We start from the raw sequence: 14325 nt of genomic DNA, 5'->3' as shown, positions 1-14325 counted from the left end.
ATGCCACAGTGGTGGCGGCAGCAACCGGCAGCGCGGTTGACATGGAGAGGGCCCTTTGTGCTCCCAACTCCCGCGTGAGCAGTAGGTCAGTGAGTGAGTGAGGCTTGAATAAGCAGCTCTTGTCGTCTTCTGTCTCTCTGATCCCTAGAACAAAACCGGCATGCGAAAGGCAGCGGGGCAAGGCGAAGGCCTTCTTAAATGTCACAGTAATGTCAGCAGCGGAGGGAGCCGAGCGGCTTCCAACTAGCAGGAAGCCTTTGTAATATTTATAGAAACAGAATTGGTTTAAAAATACATTTGCCTGTTAGGAGTTTTTTTGGGGCCTCTACAGAGCCTCCTCTGCTGTTGCGAGTTGTTGGTTTTTAAAAAATCTTCCTTCCCCTTTTCCAAGCGTGGAAGGTAGGAAGGCAGGAAGGAAGGAAGGAAGGCAGGAAGGAAGGACGGAAGGAAGGGCAATTTATGAATGACATGCAACCGTGGTGCATTGATGCAATTGGTGCTGCCCATCTTGACGTAAATTATGGAAAGCAACCTCCCCAAAGTTCTCAACCAGCAGCTTAGCTCAGTTGAATCCTCAGCATCTCCAATTAAAAGAAAGAACGTTAGGAGATGATGAGAAAGGCCCTTTCTGTCTACGATCCCAGAGAGCTGCTGCCCGTCAGGGTAGACATGATTGGGTCTGGTCAGAAGTAGAGAACCTGATACAGCTCAGCTGGAAAAGATCGCTAATAATGGAAGGTCTATGAGAGGCAAATCAAAACTCATGAAGCATTATGCAATTTGGCATCTGTTAATTTTGTCTGTGCAGCAAAAAAATTGACACATGATGGCGTCCACAAGATAATCTGATTCACCTGGCTTTTCTTTTTCCTTTATGTTTGACGTGCTCTTTAATTAGCCAGAGCACCTTCTCATTGCAGCTTTTTAACCTGTAATGGTGATCAAAAAGAGCAGATTCTGTTATGAAACCTGATCTCAATTCTATTGCTTTGCTCTGTTTTTTTGATTGGCTTTTCTTTCAGTACTTCCTGATGTATATTACCTTTCGCTGTGGCATAGTAATCTGATGATAACCTTTTTTGTTGTTGTTGTTGTTGTTATGGAAAAACCAAACACATTACTAGTTTCAAAAAGGGAGATAAAGAGACGGGGAACCTGGGAGCTCCAGATGTTGGGCACTATTGCCCAGCTGGCATGGGCAGTAGTCAGGGGTGATGTGAGCTGAAGTCTAACAACATTTGGAAGCCGGCCTGTCCCAGGACATTTTGTCACTTTGTGCAAAACAGGAAATGACAGATGTGCCCCCTCTGCCCCCGTCCTCCCACCACCATCTCTGTGTAGGAGGCAGTGAGCAGTGTGGTCCTCAGAAGGCCAGGTCTGCCGCCCCTTCCAACTGCTCCCTGCCTGCCGCCTGAGGCAAATTCCTCACCAAGCCTTGTGAGTGGGCCAGCCCTGTCTAGAGGCATCCCTGGCTTAGATGGACTCATCGTCTGATCTGGAGTAGAGCAGCGCCTGCGCGTTTTCTTCAACCGTTTTTTGCGCTGCGACCTTAGAGGCCGCTTCCAGCGAGGGGCAGCTTCCCTTGTGACTTTTATTTGCCTTAATTTCAGTATTCACGCCCATTTATTCTACAAAATATTCACGATCAGAACTAAGGGTGTTGCGCTAATAACTTGCCCTTTGCATCTGTGTTGGCTATTTTTAAATTTGTGTTTCCGTCACAGTTTAATTAAGAACTTTGTGATTATAGAAAATAAAGTAAGGCAGAACAGAAAAGAGGGTGGTATCCAATGTAAGTTTAGTCTGAAATAAATGAACCCAAGCTAGTCAACTGCATTAATTTAGATGTGTTTCCTCCAAGTAGTGCTAACACTGTATGCAACCACCAAGCAATATTTATTTACAGTGGTACCTCTGGTTACTTAATTCGTTCTGGAGGTCCATTATTAACCTGAAACTGTTCTTAACCTGAGGTACCACTTTATGCTAATGGGGCCTCCTGCTGCCGCCGCCGCGCGATTTATGTTCTCATCCTGAGGTAAAGTTCTTAACCCGAGGTACTACTTCCAGGTTAGCGGAATCTGTAAACTGAAGTGTTTGTAACCTGAGGTACCACTGTGTTACATTTATATCCTACATTTCCCCCAAGGAGTTCAGTGTGGAGTAGAATTTTTTCCTCTTCCTCATTTTCCCCCTCACAGTAACCCTGTGAGGTAAGTTAGGCTGAGATGATGTGACTGGCCCAAGGTCACCCTGTTTACCAAGTTCCTAGTAATGAGGCTCTAATTACCATGCCGCTCTGGCAATCATAAAAAATCAAGTTATCAATAAAACTAACTGCAATCTTAAAAATGTGAAATTCTTTATTTTTTAAAAAAAGCAATAGGATCCTATATTCATAAGGAATCCCAAATGTCATCTGTTCCAACCCCGTGCAATGCAAAATTACAGCCAAGAAATCCCTTGCAAGATGGCCATCGAGTATTTGTTTATAAACCTCCAAGGAAGGAGAGTCCACCACCTCCCAAGGGAGTCCCTTCCACTGTCAAACAGCTCTTACCATCAGAAAGTTCTTCCTGGTGTTTAGTCAGAATCTCCTTTCTTACCACTTAAATCCGTTGGTTTTGGTCCTACCCTCTGGAGCAGCAGATATCAAGCTTGCTGCATTTTCCATGTGACAGTCCTTCAGATTTTTGAAGATGGCTGTCATATCACCTCTCAGTCTTCTCAAGACTCCTTCAACTGTTCCTCTTAAGGCTTGTTTTTCAGGCTCTTGGTCTTCTTGGCTGCCCTCCTCTGCACACATTCCAGCTGTCAATATCCTTCTTAAACTGTGGAGCCCAGAACTGGACACAGGTGCTGTCCTGACCAAGGCAGAACAGAGAAGTGCAGTGACTTCCTTTGAATGTTAAAGGAGCATTAAACAATTTGAAAATCATAACCTACAAAAGATCTCTGAAGTAGAAATAATGTGCAGGTTACCCAAATGCTCACCATCGCCAACATGTGGCGGTTTTGCGCACAAGTGTGCTGAGAATCCTGGAATAGCTTAGTGTGTCCAGAGCCAAGCTGCGCACTGACATGCGAATACCTTCCTATGTTAACTGTATTTTTTCCAGGTTATTCATCCTGAGGCATGAGGTGCCAACCACTTCAGCTGGCGTAACTTCAACCAGCATTGCTTTCCCTCTGCCAGAAGTTTCCGAGGGTGTCCATCAAGCCCTGGCATCCATCAAATCAGGGGAAAGGCAGAATGGTGCTACATTCTGCTCAGTAATCCCATCTCATTCTACCTCCTGCACCACATAGTGCCAACTGGCTCCTCTGCCTGCTTGGAGTGCCATAGTTTTCACCCATCAGCGGGTGGCTAAAGCCATTAGCCTGAGCAGGCAGGCATAGGAAGCTTAGTTACTTAGAATCCTAGAGTGCCTTACGCTGGTGAAATCCAGGCCCTTTTGCATGCAAAGCAGACATTCTGGCACATGGCTATGACTCTTCCCCCAAAAATCTATCTTTAAGGACATGGGAAGCTGCTTTCTACCAATGGTCCATATAACTCAGTGTTGTCTACACTGCCAGTCAGTGTCTCTCCAGGGTTTCAGAGGGGGAACATTCTCAGCCTTACCTAGAGATGCCGAGGATCAAAGCAGGGATCTTCTGCCACTAAGCTAAGCCCTTGCCACATTAGCAGGCACTGGGCAAGATTCATACTGCAGTGTCGTAACTGAAGTCGGCATGGAGTGGCACTTTCCATTTCTCTGTAAGTGAGGGATGTGCATTCATCTCAGCACAAGAAGGGGATTCTTCCAGGAGTTAACCCTCATGGCCTCTTTTGCTCTTTGTTTTTCTGTGTACCCTGTGTTTTTCTGCTACACCCAGCACTTACAGGTGCATCCAGATGTACACTATTTCACTGGCAAACCCATGACAGGAGCGCACAGTTGTATTTGGGCTGCGTGTTCCATTTCCTCACCCAGACTGGGAAGGAGGAGACTTTCTTCTGAGAAGAAACCATTGGCTGCCTTGTTGGGTCAGTCGTGGCACTGTGTTCCCTCCTCCCCTCTCTTCTCACCTTGCACCTTGTTAATAGGCTGCGCTTGGCGCTAGTCACAAAGCCCCTCCTTGGAACCGATTTGAAAGTATGCAAGTGTCTACATGTGAGATAGAGACAGCAAGAGAGGAAGAGGCTGTATATGTTTGTTGGTGGCAAGGGGTGCCTTTCTCCAGCTTCAGCAGGATTGTCAATAATGTCCCTTCCTAATAAAACTGGATCTTCATGTGGTCATTCATGTCTGTTTCACCTCTGGATTAGATTACGGCAGGGGTAGGCAACCTAAGGTCTGCAGGCTGGATGTGGCCCAATCGCCTTCTCAATCCGGCCCACGGATGGTCTGGGAATCAGCATGTTTTTACGTGAGTAGAATGTGTCCTTTTATTTAAAATGCCTCTCTGGGTTATTTGTGGGGCATAGGAATTTGTTCATTCCCCCCCCCCCAAAAAAAAATATAGTCCGGCCCACCACATGGTCTGAGGGACGGTGGACCGGCCCATGGCTGAAAAAGGTTGCTGACCCCTAGATTATGGCAACAGGCTCTGCATGGGGTTGCCCTTGAAAAGGGGATGAAAATTGCAACTCAGCACAAAATACTGTCGCTAGAGGCTACTGTGTGTGTTCAGCCTTGTGAGGGCCCCTCTGAGCATTCTTTTCATTGTACATTCATAATTATTCATGTATCGGATGCTATTGGGGTGGTCATACGACATCACGATTTCAGTACTGTTTCCATCTGCAATAGTTTTGGGGCAATCATAGTGCTTTATTCCTAATCCATGAGCGTCCAATAGTTTCCTGCTAACATCACATTTCCCCCTTTTTCATTTTGCCAGTGTGTGTGTTTGCAGCGGGGGGGAGGTTCCCCTGCTTTTTGTGCGCTGTAGCCCCTCTGGATAGCAGTAATGTGGAAGCACTGGGGAAGCATAGCAGAACGACTAATACTGCAGGTTAATATTATTATATTGTTGTTGTTGCCAAATACACTCACAGTAAAATGCCAGCCAGGGGTTGGGGACAGAGTCTTACCAGTTTGGTGTGATCTGCATGTTTTGTGTGTATGCACATGTGTACGTACGTGTGTGTGTGTGTGTGTGTGTGTGTGTGTTCATATAAGTAATGGCAGGGAGGCTTGCAGCTTCAATACCTTCCCACTGCAGGAATCACTCAGGTTTTTGTCAGCCTCGGAGGAGGCGAGACCCCCTTCAAAAGCTGCAGCAGCTGCTGCCAAGGCCTGGACGCTGCGGCTACTAAATCATTTGGAAAGGCGCTGCAGCCGAGGGGTGTCCAGATCAGCCTTTTGTTGCCATCGCTCAGCAGGCTCTGGACGGAAGCCAGGGCTGCAGGCGGCCATTGTGTGAACAGAGACGCACATCTGCAATGGAGGGCGGACGCTGCTCTCAGCTGCCTGAATGGAACTTTTGTAGAGGGTGTTTGTTCCGGGTTGCTGTTTTTCAAAAAATAAAATAAAAATAAATAAAAAGGGCCAACCAAAAGGGGGTGGGAGGAGTAGAAGGATGGTGAGCTATTTTTATGATGCAAACGGGCTATTTAGGTTTCCGTCCGTGTTCTCTGCCCTGGCTTCTCCTGTGTTTAACTCGCCTACAAGCTTGGAAACCTCCACCACTACCTACCCCCGATCTTAAGGCGGCGAGGGAAGCTTGAGTGGAACCCTTTAAAAAACATTTTAACAGTCTACATCATGGGTAGGCAAACTAAGGCCCGGAGAGCTGGATCCGGCCCAACCCCTTCTCAGTCCGGGAGTGGGAATCAGCATGTTTTTACATGAGTAGAATGTGTCCTTTTATTTACAATGCATCTCTGGGTTCTTTGTGGGGCATAGAAATTCGTTCACCCCCCCCCCCCAAAAAAATATCCGGCCCCCCACAAGGTCTGAGGGACAGTGGACCGGCCCCCTGCTGAAAAGGTTTGCTGACCCCTGGTCTACATATATGCTGTCTGTTTACAGGTCCAATGCAGCGGGTTAGAGCAGAGCCTGGGGGCCACATTCCATTCTGGCCATGACCTGGGGGGCCAGGTGGGTGGGTGCAGAGGCAAAAGTGGGCAGAGCAACAGATATTACCTTTGTACCGTAGGCTTGTTTCTGCACCAGCTGCTGCCTTCCATGCAGGGAAGCAAGAGGCACATTCCAGCCAGGCACAAACACTTGGGAGTCAGGTTGTGCTTGCAGACTTCCCCAAAGGCCACTGTGAGCAGAAGGTTGCTGGACTAGATGGGCCTTTGGTCTGATCCAGCAGGCTCTTCTTATGTTCTTCAGGGAATTGGATAAATACATAGGGCTATCATTAGCTTTGTTTAGTCGTTCAGTCGTGTCCGACTCTTCGTGACCCCATGGACCACAGCACGCCAGGCACTCCTGTCTTCCACTGCCTCCCACAGTTTGGTCAAACTCATGCTGGTAGCTTCAAGAACACTGGCCAACCATCTCGTCCTCTGTCGTCCCCTTCTCCTTGTGCCCTCCATCTTTCCCAGCATCAGGGTCTTTCCAGGGAGTCTTCTCTTCTCATGAGGTGGCCAAAGTATTGGAGCCTCAGCTTCACGATCTGTCCTTCCAGTGAGCACTCAGGGCTGATTTCCTTCAGAATGGATAGGTTTGATCTTCTTGCAGTCCATGGGACTCTCAAGAGTCTCCTCCAGCACCATAATTCAAAAGCGTCAATTCTTCGGCGATCAGCCTTCTTTATGGTCCAGCTCTCACTTCCATACATCACTACTGGGAAAACCATAGCTTTTACTATACTAGCTACAATTCTTCCTCCGCTGTTGCAGGTGGTTTGTCTCTGAATCCCCAGAGTTGCCGGCAATCACAGGTGTGGAGAACAGCTGGTGCTTGTGGGTTTCCCAGAAACATCTGGTTGGCCACTGTGAGAATGGGTTGCTGGTCTTTGGCCTGATCCAATCGCTAGGCTTGCTGGGATAGCTACTTTGGTAGAGCATGAGGCTCCTATTCTCAGGGTTGTGGGTTGAGCCCTACGTTGGGCAAAATATTACTGCATTGCAGGGGGCTAGAGATGGCCCTTGTGGCCCCTTCCAACTTTGCCATTCTACGATTCTGTGATTCTTCTTATGTTCTTTAGCCACGGGGCTTTTGGGACCTGCTCCAGGTTGACACTTTTATGTCAACAACTCGTATCTCCCAGGATATCCTGCTTAGGGGCTTTTCCCTCTGCCCACAATTCGATTTATTCCTGCAATTCAGTTTATTCGACTCAGAGTTCGTCAAAACTGTTTCAGCCTCTCTGTCTCTCTCTTCCCCACCCCACCCCACCTACCAATCATGTTTCTTTTCCTGAGGGCGTTTTGTGGACTTCCAGTGAAGAAGGATGAGACATTTATGAGTTCTGTGTTATTTTATCAAATGTTTACTTGTTCTAGCCATGGGCTGCTAACAATGATTTTGTCAGAACCAAAGATATATATAAAAAATAGACCTGGGGCCATATACTGTATTAAAAAGTAGCCAGTTCACCGATAAAACAAACAAACAGAAACTACAGTGGTACCTCGGGTTACATACGCTTCAGGTTACAGACTCCGCTAACTCAGAAATAGTACCTCGAGTTAAGAACTTTGCTTCAGGATGAGAACAGAAATCGTGCTCCGGTGGCAGCGGGAGGCCCCATTAGCTGAAGTGGTGCTTCAGGTTAAGAACAGTTTCAGGTTAAGAACGGACCTCTGGAACGAATTAAGTATGTAACCAGAGGTACCACTGTACATATCTTTAAGCAGCACATGCCACTGGATCACAATAAAGGAAAGGATCACAATGAAGAGTGCAAAAGGATGTGTTTGTGTCTCACTTTGAATCCAAAAATTTACAGGTCACACCAGCCAGAAGGCTAGACAGACTCTTCTACTAAACCCTGTTGCCTTCCAGACATTTCTGGACTCCGGCGCCCATCCCTTCCAGCAGTGTGGGACACTGGGAACTGTAGGATACGTTCAGACACGTTTGACCGATATGCCAGCATGCCATTCTAAATGTCATTCATACCAGTGGGCGTGGTGTGACACAACAAAGGTCACTGGACAGCAGTGCTACTCTGGGTCTAGGGATATCTCAGACAGAAGAACATGAGACTCTTAATTTGGGTATGGGTTTGAGCCCTATGTTGGGCAAAAGATTCTTGTATTGCAGGGGGTTGGACTAGGAGGCCCTCATAGTCCCTTCCAACTCTACAGTTCTACGGTTATCACCGTATTTTTCACTCTGTAAGACGCACCAGACCACAAGACGCACCTAGTTTTTGGAGGAGGAAAACAAGAAAAAAAATATTCTGAATCTCAGAAGCCAGAACAGCAAGAGGGATCGCTGCACAGTGAAAGCAGCAATCCCTCTTGCTGTTCTGGCTTCTGGGATAGCTGCGCAGCCTGCATTCGCTCCATAAGATGCACACACATTTCCCCTTAACTTTTTAGGAGGGAAAAAATGAGTCTTATAGAGCAAAAAATACTGTATCTCCTTTTCCGCACATGTGTGCATCTGTTCTCCTGTGAAAATAGCAGGAAAGAACTGTATGCCAGTATACTGCCCTTAAGTTTGTTGCTTTGCTCCTACAGTCTTCCAGGTTAAGGTAGCTGCAAATGGTTTGTCCCCATCCCACCCCCGGGATGAGGTTGCACAGAAATGAATGCTAACTCATGCACTGCATTCCATTAGTAACCTGAGAGTGGCTTTTACGTCACACGAAAGCTCAAACGTAATGCAGAAATTAAACAGAGAAATAGCTGCGAAGTAGAATAAACTGCTGTGTGGATGCAGCCATTTTCCAGCAGCGTCTGGAGGGCAGTTTGGGGAAGCCTGTTGCAATGGAGCACAAGGTAAAACCATAGACCCTGGCAGTATCACAGGCAAGATGCATCTGTGTGTGTCAGCTTTATAGTATGCCTGTGCACTGAGCTGGTTCTGGGTTTGGAGGGAGGGCAAGTCTTGGGGAAATAGGCCTCTGGTTCTGCCCAGATCTGTCAGGCTTGCAGTAGCAGTTGGTCTAACCACTCTAGATTGGAGTGGGCAGGCATTGTGGATTGTTGAAATGGTGGGTGGGCTCAAACTGAGAAAAACAAAATGAAACTGAACAACCCCCCTCCCCCCGAACAACAATAAAATTATGTTTTTTAAGGGAATGGCAGTGGTAGCAATGTCTGTTTACATGTTTTCAAAGAAAGCCGAAGATCCTATCTCTGTTCAGTGTACTGGTCTAAGTCAATTTCCCTGCAACCTGGAGGATAAAACTATCAGTTGCTATGTTCCACCTCCTTTTTCTGAGGTGTTATGCTTCTGAATACCAGTTGGTTGGAAATCACAAGAGGTTGATTGCTGTCGTGTTCAGGTCCTGCTTCCAGGCTTCCCATGATCTTGTCCCATGGACAAGATGCTGATCTAGATCCCTCAGGCTCTTCTGATGTTATGGTCTAATGCCCTCCAGGTGTCCTGGACTACATTTCCCATCAGCCCCAGCCAGCACAGGTTTGGGAAGGTTGGTCTAAGTTGACCCCTTCGTCTGCAGACCGTAAATTGGATCGATTATCTAATTTAATCTCCTTGACTAATGGCTCCGCAGGCAGATTCCACTGGCATAAGGCAGCCTGGTTTTCCCCCATATTAACTCCGAAAAAACACTCCTGGTTCGCTGCCTTCAATTACCTTTTATCCAGCACACCCTTCGTAATGCTTTTTATTCTCCAGCTTGTCTAGCCCTGCAGTTTTTAAATCATACTTTCATGACCCATACAATATTTCACATAAAATCTATTGCCTGTAACTCAGTTCCTTGGTTTTTATTGGATTCCACCACCACCTGAACCAGAAACGTTTAAGCTTTCATATACCCATTCACGACTTTCTTTTCTTTTTTAAAATGTGTGAAGTTCCTGAGATCAGGTTTCACTAGAGGAGCCCAGTTATTGTTAGTTCACTTAAAGGATTTGGATAATAGCAAGCAGGATATGCAGGTGATTCAATTAAGTCTGTAGCACTGCTGTTTTTTTGAGCCATTGTGAAGACACTTCAACCTGAGACTGAAAGGTGATAGAGCGGTATATCATGGATAGGGAGGGGGGCCGTTAAATTCATGCTCACCCCTCCCACCATCTGCTCCTTTTAATAAAGGTTGAGTCATGTAGACATGCACTCTAGGACAGGGGTGTCCAGACTTTTTTCAAAGAGGGCCAGATTTGATGAAGTGAGGGCCGACAATTTTGCCTGACGTTCTTTGAACCATTAAAATTAAATCCAAATTAAATGCAAATTAAATTAAATGCAAATTAACTATTTTATGCAAAGTTTATTGCAAATGGCATACTTTTAATTTCGTCACATGGATGACAAATCTAAACAGGTGTTAAATCACTCTGCCTTTCATATCTGAAGGCCAGATTTGGGCGGGGGGGGGGGTGTGGGAATCCAGGAAGCTGAAATATATGTCAGAAACATTGTAAAGTACATTACATATTATTAGTAATAAAAGTTGTCTGTCAGCTTTTAAGTTCGAAAAATACAAACAGGAACATAACACCAAGTTGGCACAAACCTCTTGATGAGGATAGTAAACAAACCAGCAAAATATTGTTAAAGGAAGTGTTTGTGTGTGTGTGTGTGTGTGTGTGTTTGTCTCCCCCCTTTTCTCCCCGCTCTCCTAGGAGGTGGGAGAAGGCTGTTCAGCATCCCTAAGAGATGCAATTCCTATGTGATTTAGCTGTGATTCCTGCATTCTTAGGGGGTTGGACTACATGACCCTTTTAAATAATGTTATTTATAAATTTTTAACAAAGAAGCAATTCAACAACATTTCAGATTTGGCCATCAGTTATTCCACCTACGATTTCCTCTCCCTCCCTTCATGGTCCTCCCCCCCCCCTCCTATTATAGTTACACTTATACCTTCTCCTTATCTCACAACAAAAACAAAACCCGAAAAAGTTCACCTGCACTGCTGTTCTTAATCAAATCCTATTTGCATTCTAACATTTTTACACGGAGTCTTCAAGTATTCTTTCGATCTTCTTTAAAAACCAGTTTCTTTCTGTTCTCTTAATTTTTAAACGTCAAACCTGCCAATTCTACCAATTTCAGCTGCCATCCTTCTTTGGTTGGTTCCACCTCATCACACCCTTTTAGTGGGTATAATATTTGTTCTGCCACGTGGGCTAGATGACTTTTGAGGTCCCTTCCAACTCTAAAGTTCTACGATTCTATGAGAAGGGAGACTATATGGCAGAACTGAGGTTGGAGGAGCCCCTTCTTGTTTTCTCCTTTTCATGCAACTGTTCAGGGTAAATCCTGAAGAGTTTATATTTATGTTTTCTGTAGACCTTTGCACGTGTTCTCTGTAAAAGGGCAAAGAACAGTGCTGGAACGAGGAGAGCCTGGGCTGAGCTGAGAGGTGAAACATGAAACCAATTATCTATTAGTCTAGTCTATCCTAGTGCTTCTCAGTGGTCTAATCCTAGTCTTCCCCTCCGCAGTGTACTGAGTGTACTTCCAGTACCTTCCCCCGTAGGTGTTGGATTATCTTTGAGCATTCCATGGTTTCACTGCATTTCAGGTAACTGTAGCTGTTGGGACAGGAATAGATAGCTTATTCTAGGGGACACATTGGGTGGCCAGGGAGCTGCTGTACTGAAATAAACACAGTATATTCAAATAAGCAGAGTTTATAGCTTTCTGTCTGCGACAACAGAAGCAGCTTTCGTGTGGCTGAGCCTGGTATCCATCTCAAAATGTCTTAACCTGTCTCATTGCCTGAACCAACCTTCCCATTGTCTGATGTCCTCAGGGTAGACTCCCAACTCCCACCAGCCCCAATCAGCATAACCAATGACCGTGGAAGTTGGAGTCCGACAATGTCTGGAGGACATTGTGGTAGGTTGGGCTTGAATCACAGTAGGTACCCCCCCATCCCACCCTCTGTGCTAGACACCGAATGCACAGAAGGATCTAGACAATCTTTTTCTAGATTTCTACACTGAACTGGATGGTTTGCCTTGTTGTGCCATATAGTTAAATCATGGTGAGGGAGAGGGTGGGGTGAGCAATGGGACCCCCGTCCCCCAAAGGGGTTACTCACACCCTGGCCCTTCACCTCTGTAGCTCCTTGTCCTCTTCCTAACCCAACAGCTTCCCCCCAACCTCTCATTTTCACTGCCTTTCTGGCCACATCCGCTTCCTGCCTCACTTGCATTGCGCTTGTAGTGATGTATGGAAGTGAGAGCTGGACCATAAAGAAGGCTGATCGCTGAAGAATTGATGCTTTTGAATTATGGTGCTGGAGGAGACTCTTGAGAGTCCCATGGACTGCAAGAAGATCAAACCTATCCATTCTTAAGGAAATCAGCCCTGAGTGCTCACTGGAAGGACAGATCGTGAAGCTGAGGCTCCAATACTTTGGCCACCTCATGAGAAGAGAAGACTCCCTGGAAAAGACCCTGATGCTGGGAAAGATGGAGGGCACAAGGAGAAGGGGACGACAGAGGAAGAGATAGTTGGACAGTGTTCTCGAAGCTACCAGCATGAGTTTGACCAAACTGCGGGAGGCAGTGGAAGACAGGAGTGCCTGGTGTGCTCTGGTCCATGGGGTCACGAAGAGTCAGACACGACTAAATGACTAAACAACAACAACATAGAACACTGGAAGCTGCCTTCAATGCAGTCAATAGAATAACGGAATCATAGTATTGAAAGGGACCATAAAGGGTCATTCAGTCCAGGAATCTTTTGCCTTATGCGGGGCTCGAACCCACAACCCTGAGATTGAGTCTCATGCTCGACCGACTGTGCTATCCCTTCATCTAGCTCAGCTTTGTCCACAGTGACTGGCTGTGACTTTCCAAGATTCCAGGAAGCCCTACCTGGAGATGGTGGGGATTGAAGCTAGGGCCTTCTGCATTGCAAGGCAGATGCCTCTCCACTGCAGTACGATAGCGCTTCATCCCACATGGCCTGTGGCTTATAAGGAGGCCTCAAAGGAATTGGCTGCCTGTGGGTGCCAGTTTGCAGCTGCATTTGTGGTTGTACTTCTGCTTCCCTTGTGGTTTCATCCCTGACTTAGACTTCCACCTTCTTCTTCCAGAACATAAGAAGGGCCTTCTGGATGTGGCCAGTGGCCTGTCTAGTCCAGCATCCTATTCTCACAATGACCATTCAGGTTCTTGTGGGAAATCTGCAAGCGGGACCTGAATTCAACAGCACTCTGCCCTCCTGCAGCTTCCAGCGACTGGCATTCAGGAGCATAACTGCCTCGGACTGTGGAGTTGGAGCATAGTCAATGGGCTTCATAGCACCAGAATCCTGTGTTACTGCGGGGCTGTTGCCCCTAGTATCTCCAAATATATCATTTTCTAAAATGTCCCGTGGCGGAGTGAACTGTTGAAAACATCTTTTACATTTTGACCCCCTTAGTTACAGCTTTACGAGGTGACGGGAGTTGCTGTTTTTTAATAGCGAGTAGCATTGTTCCGTTGCTCCCAAATTGCTAAAGCAATTTAGTGACTGCAAATGGAATAAAACTGCCTGTGTATATATATAAAATGTTTAAAGATCACCCTGACCTTGTAAATCCTGTTGGTTTCCACCCTTCCTTTGCCTCACTGCAAATGTGGAACAATGCAAACAGTGGTATTGGGGTTTTTTTGGGGGGCGAGAGATAAATAGCTCTAATTAGCAGCTAGCAGCTATAAGACATGGGGGGAAGTGTTTGCTGCTGATGCCGAATTTGATTTAGCCTCTGTTGGGCATGGTACAGACATTTAGCTGTCTTATCTCGCCGCGTTATGAAGATGACATTAAGTAAAATATCTAAATGTCACGAGGGATCTCGGCGTGAACAGCCGCCGCCATTTGGTTTAAAGTACACGATGCACATTAGGAAGGCAAGCCGCATTTTGGGGGATTATTGCCGGTTGGAGGTTGAATGAATCTTCACATCAGAGGTATTGAATGTCAGAGTTCAGCATGTTGTAACAAGGAGCTCCTGATAAGTTCCTTAAAACTCATGTCAGCTTAAATGACGACAAGAGGAAGGGTAGTTTGACACAGGGCTGGATTTTATTTTTTGTTATTTCTGCACAAAGCCCAAGCAAGGTGGGCATGATGATAATGATTCAAGGGCCAAAAGGTGTCAGTGGGCAAGTACTGTTCCTTTCTTGTGCATAAGCTAGTAATTAATGTTATTTCTTTCTTGATTTTTGTTTAATAATTTCTTCTTAATTGCCAATCATCTAAAGATTCCAGGGTGGCGCAGAGAAGTGTGAATTAC

At 46.2% G+C, this 14325-nt stretch overlaps 1 protein-coding gene and 1 long non-coding RNA gene across 8 annotated transcripts in view; one reads left to right on the top strand and one right to left on the bottom strand.

The window, feature by feature from the left end:
- The window catches only part of FBRSL1 (fibrosin like 1), a 767640-nt gene that overhangs the window by 154602 nt on the left and 598713 nt on the right, over positions 1-14325 (top strand). The gene's annotated exons all lie outside the window — the stretch shown is intronic.
- The window catches only part of LOC310666912, a 155908-nt gene that overhangs the window by 34346 nt on the left and 107237 nt on the right, over positions 1-14325 (bottom strand). The window contains exon 2 of the long non-coding RNA XR_014506096.1: positions 2498-2572. This is a non-coding gene — a long non-coding RNA (uncharacterized lncRNA). The remainder of the gene's footprint in view (positions 1-2497; positions 2573-14325) is intronic.

The sequence above is a fragment of the Podarcis tiliguerta genome, assembly GCF_965153285.1.
Source record: "Podarcis tiliguerta genome assembly, chromosome: 16".
Lineage (NCBI taxonomy): Eukaryota > Metazoa > Chordata > Lepidosauria > Squamata > Lacertidae > Podarcis > Podarcis tiliguerta.
Note: the sequence above shows the minus strand (reverse complement) of the source record. Positions and strands in the feature narration are given on the sequence as shown.